We start from the raw sequence: 10,853 nt of genomic DNA, 5'->3' as shown, positions 1-10,853 counted from the left end.
TCAAAGAATTACCAAACTAAAAATTCCTATAAAATATTTGAAAACATTGAAAGGCATATGAATGTACCACTGTCAGGAAATCATTTTTATGCACATGAAAAGTATAGTTGTGAATGTTGTAATGACAATGTAAATACCTATCAAGTATTAAAGTGGTAATGATAATATTTTTATTATTATAATCCCTCAATTCTGTTTTTTTCCAATGAAAATAAAATAATACTGAGATTAGGCCTCTTCTTATAACTAATTTTAACACTAAAATGTAACTTGTAAACAGATTATTTGTGATTCGAATGGTTCAAAACAAGCACAGATTCATAAATTAAATTTAAAATAATTATTTAAGAATAAAGAGATTTTTGAAAAAAGTTATGAAAGCAAGCAGGGGGAAATTGTGAGTAGAAAGTTAGCACCTCATTAAACATTAGAATCCATTCCCAGGTGAGGACCATAGGTAGGAAAACTACTTCAATTTCTTTCTTTCTTTCTTTCTTTCTTTCTTTCTTTCTTTCTTTCTTTCTTTCTTTCTTTCTTTCTCTCTCTCTCTCTTTACTTCTTTCTTTTTCTCTCTTCTTTTTGTAAAATACACAGACAAGGCTGTACAAGATGGGAACATCCTGTACATTGCCAATATAAAATAGAATTTTTACTTCCTACAGGAAATAACATCTTGCATAGATGATGATGAAAAGGGGGAAAGAAAAGGGCTCACACATAGGTCTGAAAGAGCATCTGAAGTGAGAGAATGGTGCAGTGTGACTGGTCTGGTTTCATTTAAAACAAAGTCATCATCAAACATGACCAGGTTCATGTATTAGATCTGTTAGGGGAAAACTGATGACAGCATTGGCTACAAGAGGGGCTGCATCACAGTCGTTCTTCTCCTGTAGGACCTAGAGAATGGGGAGCAGATGTGGGATTTTGAATACCTGGTGTTGTTGCAGATGCTGTCATAGAACTGGTCAGGGAAAGCCACAAAAAGTGAAGTAAAAGGAAAAAACACTCAAGGTGTCCTGTAGAACTACAAAGGACTTAAATATGCCAAATAATTAAAGATTGCTGGGACTTGAGTGCACTTTAAGTACTTTATTGATTAGCTCTCAGGCTTGATGATTATACAAACTAATAGAATATGTATTAGCAGTTTGGGAAAGGAAATTGAAATGGAAAATGTGCATTCACTGTGTTTCAAGATAACTATGTCCATTTACTCTATTCCATGTTCCTTACTAGAAGCCACTTTGTAGTTCTAATGGGTGCTCTGCATTCTGCTGGTAGCATCCTCTGCTCACTTTAACTTCTGACTCTATAGAGACCACAGCAGGTGGGCAGATATGGACAACCTCACCATCTTCCCAGAATTCCTCCTCATGAATGTTACAAGCTCCCAGGAGCTCCAGATTCTGCAAGGTGTGCTGTTCTTAGTGATTTATCTGGGAGCACTAACTGAATCTTGTGACTAGCACTCTCATCATGACAGACACATGTCTGCACTCTCCTATGAACTTTTTTTTATATGCAATGAGGCTCTTATAGACCTTGGAAAGATCTCAGTTATTGTTCTCAAGCCCATAGTGAATTCCATGACAGCTGTAAGACCATATCCCCGAAAGAGTGTGCTGCACAGATTTTTCCTATATACACTTTTTGCAGTGGAGGAATTTGTCCTCCTGGTGGTCATGTCCTGTGAATGCTCCATTGACATTTGCCACCTTCTCCACTATGGGCTCATTATCACCCCGAGTTTGTGCTCCCAGGCCACAGCTGGCTCCTGGGCCTCTATCCTGGGCCTCTGCTATCCACACTGGCACTCTCTTCAGGCTCCCCTTCATCAAGACCAATGTGATCCAGCAATATTTCTGTGATATTCCTCAAATTCTGAGAATATTGTCATCAGATGCCTAGGAGTCAAAATTTATTATCAGTGTTGTATATGTTTTCATTGTCTTATTATGTAATGTCTTTATATTTATTTCATATATTAATATAATTTCAACTGTACTTAAGAGTTGTTCAAGGGAAGCTCAAAACAAAGTAATGTCCACACCTGTACCCTGCAGCTGGCCATTCTCCTTTGGTTTGTCATTTTGAGGGAAATAGTTGCCTTATGTCCTATTGCAAAGAAACCATCCCTTAAGAATCTGCTGAGTGCCATGTTCTCTGCCATGGTGCCCCCATTCATGAAGCCCATCATCTACTGAATATACAACAGGGAGATAAATGCTGCCTGGGGAAAAATGGTCAGGAGATAATCTGAGTTCCCACTCAAGGGTTTTCTTGGATAAAATACATCTCAAGTAACTTTTGCAAGTAGTTTATTTCATATATGAAGTAGGTTTTTAAATTAGTATCTATGCATTTTCATCATCTATATGTTAGTTCTCTATTTTTTAATGTCTATCCTTGGTATGGTGAAGTATAAATTTTCACGTGAAATTTCTTGCTCCTTTTTTGTATATTTTATGCATGTTTCCTAAAACACTAGACATAGGGTATACATCAACAAAATGTTTTGAAAATACTTGGAAGGGTGCTCAGTTAGAAACAATATGGACATCATAAGGAACACAACATGCTTTAATCACTTCACCTTAACAAATGTCTGTGCTGTTGAGAGAACCTCAGGTGCTGGATCTGACCAAGCTGGAGAAGCACACTGAGTGGTCCTGTGAGAAGACCCTGCTGTCTGCACTGCGCTCTTTGCACTCGCTCTTCCAATCTGCTTAGGATAAGTGACAAGGTGATTGGACAGTGGGAAAACTCAGGCCTGAGGACACTGAGATGTTTGCCAGCCCTTTCTGCTGCATCTACTAAAAGCATTTTGCTTCACTCAATGAAAATTAGGACATAAAACAACTGACCTACAAAAATTATAATGTAGAAGTTTGTGTTTTATTTCTGTTCTGTGGATGAAAAGATGCAAGCCATAGTTAATGCATTAAAACTTTGTGTAAAAGGAACAAAAACAACTCAGAGTGTAGCATGAAGGCAAATGAACTGATAACTTCTACTGGAATCTCCTTGGAGACCAGCAGATAATGCTTGCACTGTGTGGTACACTTTTTCTATCAAATAGCACATACAGATGGATTCACCCAAAGTCAAGAGTTTTAATTTTCTAATTCCATGAACTGAGCCTAAAGCATTTTGTCTAATGCACATATTGATGATATTGTGTCTCAGAACTGAATCCTAATTTTCCTCCCTTTTCATCTATAAGCCCTGTCTGAGGAAAACTCAGGATTGAGACTCTGGTGCCCATTTAGCCTCAGTCCACCACTGGAACAACAGGCATATCAAGCTCCCTGTGTCTCCGTACTTATTGCTCCTAAGAGAAGCAAGTGGTGTTTGGCACCATGGACTTCCTGTCATCCAAAGCTCAAGCCCTGGTGAAGGTCTGGATGGGGCTTATCCTCCTTTGATGCCTGAGATACCTCAGTGACTCAGCCACATGATGCATAAACCTTGGTCATTTGTAGAAAAATGTATGCACTGTGAGATCATATTGTTAAGTAAAATAAATCAGACACAGCTTAAATATTTCATACTATCTCTTATGTAAGAAACCCAGAAATAAATACAAAGCAATATAAACAATACGTAATAATAAATAGGTGGATAAAATTTTTGCTAATATGAAGGGACTCAATAGGTCAGTGGTTGGGGGGAAAAGGGAAGGGTATAAAAAATGGATTAAGATGCAATGGGTACATCTGCCTTCTCCCCACAAGGAATGTGACCATGTTGTACTGCAAACAGGAACTAACAAAAATTAAAGTAAAAAACAAAACACTTCTGTGACCAGAACTCATTTCCTTAACCACTGATAACTAAAAGACTTAAAAGGAGAATACAGAAAGTTATACAATCATAGAAAAGCCTTGACTCTTTTATCTGAGAAGATGCAGATTTTGTATATGACCAGCAACTTCAAAAGGATGATATGAAACACAGGAAATTATCTTTCTAAAACCTAGAGTCACTGTTGGATAGACCAACAAACTAAAAATGTAAGCCAAACACTAAAAATTTCTCACTGGCATCACACCAATTCTCCAAAAATATTTGTATTTCACATCAAGATATTTTTGTATTAATGCTGAATTTTCAGAATGTAAAAATATTTCCTTTTCTCCTTAGCCAATTCAATCCTGTCTAAAATTCTTTCTCCAAGACATATTCTGCTAAATTCCCACAACCATCTTATACCCATTTGGCCATTTCAATTTTCCTTATTTTGATAAAAAATCATTCTACTTATAACAAAAATTACTGTATTCCCACAACAAATAAAGCTTGAGCATCAGGTACAATTCACTTCTGAACAGTTTTAACCATATGTGTGTGTGTATATATATATATATATAGATAGATAGATAGATAGATAGATAGATAGATAGATAGATAGATAGAAAAGGGCCTTCAGCACCCTGGAGAAATGGAGGATGCACTCTGGCAAAGGCCTTAAGGTCACTGCACTGTCCTTGGTGAGTCCATACTCAGAACCCATTAGAAGGAAGAAGAGTCTGGATTGGAAGATGGAGAGGGACATCTGAAGGTGATGGCCTGGACTGGAGCTCCTCTGAAGGACCAAAAGGGAGAATTCCCTCTTCTTTACCTTCTTAGTCCATCCAGGGTATAAGCCCACAGCCTGGTGGGGGTTTTCCTCTTCAGTAAGTTCCATCCAGACACACCTAGAACTGTGCTGAACCCATCACCTGGGCACGTCTTACCCAGCCTGATACCGTAGTTAGCTGTCACATGTTCACACACTGTTGTTTTTCCTTGAGAAGGCTGTGCCTTATCTTGTTTGTATACATGTATAGTGAGCTGTTTTCTTCACTGTTTGGAGTAATTTTATATACATACATCAGTCAAGGAGCTTACTCTTCATCATTAGTGATGTTCATTTCCAGTGATCACAAGAAGGCAGAGTTTCACAAACCATGTCACCCCTGAAACCTGCAATTCATAATTTTTTCTGTCATCTTTGAAGAATCCTAGACTTTCTTGTGTACCACATCTTGTGTACCACATCATCAGCTTTGGGACAGAACATGCTTCCTAACAGTGCCTGTATCATTAGATTCACTGTCTTGTGAAAGGTTAGAGGAGGCAGGATTTTATTTTTATATTCTTAATTTTTTTCACTAGTCCCAGAATTAAATTTCTTGCACTAATTTTTCTCAACTTCACCTCTGTATCATTGGCAAGGAAAAAGAGAAAACTTTCCAATATTCAGTGGATATTTTGCAAGTGTAAATATATTTTACTTATTTTCTACTAACTCACTTGACTTTAAGTTAGGTATAGGTCATTTATGCAGATTATACATTAAACAGCTGCACAGTACATTAGTTTTTCTACTGACAACTTTGTAATATCATGTTTAGTTTATCATTAAGACTAGGGAGGGAAAATTACACATTTCTTTTATATTTACCACTCACAATACTGAACATGTGCCATTTTCAATATGTCAAATCAATATTGGCACAAAATTGGAAGCAATATTTCATGTAAATTTTGTGCAACAATTTTTTTTGACTCATGAAAGCCCAGATATCAAGTAAAACATTTTTTACCAAAATTCTCTGAGGGAGTTACTGGAAAATATGAGCACTTGAAACAGCAGACTAGGTAAAGAACATTGCCCTCACTAATGCAGGCCAGTGTCTTTAAACAAAGTGAGAGCCAGGATAAACAAAACCAGGGAAGAAGGCAGTGGGTTCCCCATGAGCTTGGATGTCCATCTGCTCCTGTCCTAGGATGTGGGAGCTCCAGGCTCATGCCCATTGACCTTACTGGAACTTATGTCCTTCGATCTCCTCCTCAATGCCTTCAAGAGTAGACTAAATCACTCACCTATATGACTGGTTCTCCACCTGGAAGGTGGAAGAAAGTGGAACAGCTTTCCGTCTAAAATTGCATAAAAATTCTTTTGATATATTTTGAAGATTTTTTAGTTTTGTTTTTCTACAGTTTCAGAAGAAAACACTGTTTTATTCATATGTGTGTTTCTCGTATTTGTCTGCTTGGAAATTTATTGTGTTTGGTAGCTCAATTAGCTTCTTTAATTTTTTTTTAATCTTCTACAGGAAATTCATAGATCTCCCTTTGTTTCTGGTGAGCTATAGAAGCTTAGTTTCATATTTTTTGTGTGTTTCTTTCCTTTTATGATTCCTCATGTTCTTTACAGCCTTGAGCTGCTGTCATACTTGAAGATGTCCCCTTCTCCTGGATTTGGCAGATGATATCTCCAGCAGATGCTCTCCTAGAGATTTAGTGTATATTGAGAACTTTTCCATGAATACACCTGTGCCACACCTCTTGCTTTCTCTTGGGATCAGGGCTGGATCTTAGGATGTGTGCCTTAGCCTAATCCCAGAGTCATAGTGGATACAGCAACTTGACTTTTATTTTTCCAACAGATTCCCCTGTAAAAACTTTCCAAATCGTGGGAGGGATACAGACATAAAGATTCAGGAAGTGTCAAAACTCCATCCATGACCCCCCCCAAATAAGCATACTACAAATCATATTATAAATTGTCAAAAGGAAAAAGAGAATCTTGAAACCAGCCAAGAGAAAACAAAGCCATATGGGTGAAAAATCTCCCAAAAGCTGGTCAGACTTCTTGAATTTTTTTTTTTTTTTTTTTTTGGTGCTGGGGATCAAACTCGGGTCCTTGCGCTTGTGCAGCAAGTGGCAAAACCACTGAGGTAAATCCCCAGCCCGAGACTTCAGATTATACACCTTTCAAGCCTAGAGAGAATCTGTTGAAATCTTCAAAGTCCTGAAGGGGAAAAGAATCTCCATCATGAATATTTTACTGTTCAATTCTCTCCTTTAAAAATGAAGAAGAGACAAATACATTAGAGCTCCACCAAAGCTGAGGGAGGCCACCGACCTGAACCAGGTCTGACAAGACAGCCTCAAAGAGTTCTGTACATTGGAATGAAACTATGGGAAGTAAGGATAGGACAGCACTGGTGGGGTTGCACCAAGGTATCTTCTTAGAGAAAACAAGGAAAAGGCCTTGCCAGCTGAGGGAGCTTCAGGGCAGGCAGCCGTGGGGGGCCCCAAGCTCAAGGCTTTCAATACAGACTTCAGTGGGCTGTGTTGCTAGGCACATGAAAATGAAACCCTGTCATTGCCCTTTTCAGCCAGGCCTCTGATATCAGGAGAACAGACTCTGTGCACATTAATGTCTGGGCAGACCAGTTAGGTTCTGTCCCATGTGCTCCTGCTTTCTCAGGGCTTACCTCAGTTTCCTCAGGTCCTTGTCCTCCCCATCTACTGTTTCTCCAACTCCTGGTCTTGGTTCTGTCCAACAGATACATTATACTTTGTTCTCAATCCTTCACAAAAGATTCTCAAAAAGCGTCATATTTTATTCCTCAAAAATATTCAATTTTTCAAACACTAAAATCATATAAGATATATTTTCTTGATATAATAAAATGAAACCAGAAATCAATAACAGGAGAAATTTTGGCTAACCACACATACTTGGAAGTTAAAAATATGTTTCTGCATATACAAAATTTCAAGAAAGAAATTAAAAAAGAAAATTTAAAATATCATTAAATCAATAAAAATAGAAATACAGCACATATAATAGAGAAGCAGCAAAGGCAATTTTTACTAGAATTTAGTAACACCTATTTAAAAAGAAATCAAGTAAATTTATATGTATCTCAGCTAGAATGATTAAATGAACTAAGCCCAAAAGAAAAAGGTATAATAAAATAGAAAGTATAAACCATAAATAAGTAAAATAAAGAAAATGAAGGCAATAGAAAATGGAATACAGATTAGAATTGATTTTTTGAACAGATAAACAAAAGTCATCAAACTTTGATCCAAAATGATTTTCAAAGAAGGAAAAAAGGGAAATATATAAAGTCACAAATGAAAGGGACGATAGTGGCACTGATATAACAGAAATACAAAAGTACTGTGGACAATGACACTACAACACATTGGATAAGCTAGAAGAAATGAACATATTACTACAAATGTACAGTTCACAAAGATTCAGATGAGGGAGAAATGAAAGATCTGAACAGAAAAATAACGAGTAAAGACACAGAATCAACAATACAAAGTATCCCATCAAACATAAGCCCCGGACCCATTAGGTTCAGGGCCACAACTCTACAGAACATTTAACCAAGTAATACCAAGCCTTTTCAAACAATGGTTCATTTAACAAATACAAGAATCCTGTCAAACAGTCCGAGAGATAGGCTTTTTGGGAAATCCACTGTATCCCAAAACTAGCACTAAATGAGTTAGAATGGGAAACTTCCATTCTTTTGAAAATGTGCTTGATTTCTGATCCTGTAGATGGCAAACAAATTCCCATGAAAAAATCTTCATTCTATTGCACAATGTGGGCATGGTTGAACACAGACACTCACATACACACACATACACACACACACACACAAACACACAAATATCTGCCACTGATTTACACTTAGAAAGAGGAAGGGGGATTGTAATTGTATTTTCTTATGAATGGTGGTACTGTCCATTTATTCCATAACAAATCAGAACAACTTGTAATTATTTAAGAATAATCAAAGACTAGAAACTGAGGGTTATTGATGACTATTTTCAACTCTGATGCAATTTTTTTTCCAGCATGGTGCAAGATTTTCTGCAACACATACTGGTTTTCTGGAACATATCAACCCACAGAGCAAAGCCGCACTCCCAAACCTGGTATATTGTTCTATGTAATACCAAATGGATTTCTAGAGTATAAGTAAATTACTTTCATTATCAGACATGTACTTAAAATTCACTGAATCTCCACTGATGTGTGAAACATTTTTGATTCCTTCCTTGTTATTAAATGTCACACTTTTAATGTAATTCTTCAGAACTCTGTTGGAAATTTAATTAGTCTCATTGGTGTGGCCAAAGAATCTTCCCAATTAGAGGCTGGAGGAAACATGGAATCCTTGGAGGTTGGGATCACCAGGTCCTTGGAATTCATCAGAAGTGTGACCCACTTGAGTCCTTGGTGAAAACTCACTGGGCTCACAACTACTTCAGAAGTGGGGCTGAGTGTGGGCTGTACTGGGAGTCTCACTGAGAAGGGGAGGATGTGTTTTATTCATTGAAGAAAGAAGCAGGAGCAAGGACCTTGCTGAGTTCCTTAATATTGTGCAAAACAATATTCATGTCAGTGAGGTTAGACTCATTACTCCACTGTTCATGTAAGTTTTTATACATTAATGTATTTTCTTTAACATTAGTAATGAATAAATCATATACCAACACCCATGAAATACTTCAAATCCTTAAGCCAACTTACCTATATTTCCCCATATGATGTATATGAGCTTATAGTATAGATGCCATTTTCTGCATGCTAATGTTTATTTTAGGCAGTTAGATCTCAAATGCTCTTCAAAGGTCTGAATTTCATGTGTGCCCCAAGTCACAGGATCATAATGGTTGGAAATTATCCTGAAATTAAGCAGCAGGCCTCAAGAATTAAATATTTTGATAAGTTGGATTTAAAATGTAATGAAAATATCTACAAGCTCATGAAGTTTATTAGCCATTTCATGGAGATCAAGTCACATGACAAAAATATTCTTTGAATTGACCAAAAAGTTGAGATATCTAGTATGGTCATTATTATGAATGATTTTATCAACAGCTCAGTTTTGTAAAGTATTAAATCATAATGCTTATCTTCCAGATATTATATGTCACCCATTTAATAATTTATGGGAAATTGACAATCATGGCCCACATTTTAAAATTGTGAGCAAAATAATTTCAAGCTATCACTTGGAAAATGAAAGATCAGGGGGAGGAAGGATCCTGGGCTATTTTCCTTTCTATGGAGGATTGTCATGCACTGTGAAGAGTAGAAATGTAAGGTGAATTTAGCACAGGGAAGCTGAGACTTTGTTTGGACTGCAGAGAAAGGACAGGAAAGAGAGAGATCAAGATGGAAAGGAGACTGCTAATGACCCATATCAAATCTGTTATTTTGATAAACAAAATTAAAAATGGCACAATATTTTCAATATTATAATCTCGCAATTCTGTTTTTTCAAAGAAAATGAAATAATACTGACATTAAACCTTCAATACAGCTATTTTTAGTACTGAAGAAATAATCTGTAAACAGATTGTTTATGATTTGAAATGGTTCAAAACAACCACAAATAACTAAATTAGATTTAAAATAATTATGTTAGCACAAGTAACTTATCAAAAGCTATGAAAGCAAGGAGAGGGAAGGTCTGGATAGAACTGAATATTGAAATCCATTCTTAAATTAATATTTTGTCTTGGAAGACTATTTCAAACACTTCTGGGCTGATTTGGAATTTTTTTTTGATGAAAGTATGTAGACCAGAAAGTGCAGGAAGGGAACTGGCCATTTGTTGGCAATAGGAGAACAATATTTGTACATCCCAAATGAAATCACACCTTCCATAGATGATGGTGCAAAGAGGAAAGAAAGGGCTCACACACAGGTCTAGAAGACCTCTTGAAGTGGCAGACTGGTGCAGTGTGACTGGCCTGGTGTTCTTTAGATCAAAGTTATTGTCAAAGGAAGCTCAGTTTCACGCATTAGATGTGTTAGGGAAAAGTAAGGAAAACATCATCCACAGAAGGACCACATCACAGTCATTCTCTAACCCAGGACCTAGAGAATGAGGAGCAGATGATGGATTTCCAAAGCCCAGTGGTGATGAAGAAGCTTTCATAGAGAAACTCTGGAATGGTCATGGAAAGATTAAGCAAATGAGAACAATGCTTGAGTAGTGCAGCGAGAATTAGAAAGGCTTAAGTGTGCCAAATAAATGAAA

Source organism: Heterocephalus glaber, unplaced genomic scaffold (genome assembly GCF_053883595.1).
Source record: "Heterocephalus glaber isolate CG9 unplaced genomic scaffold, H.glaber_assembly_v1.0 deba00001673, whole genome shotgun sequence".
NCBI lineage: Eukaryota > Metazoa > Chordata > Mammalia > Rodentia > Bathyergidae > Heterocephalus > Heterocephalus glaber.
Note: the sequence above shows the minus strand (reverse complement) of the source record.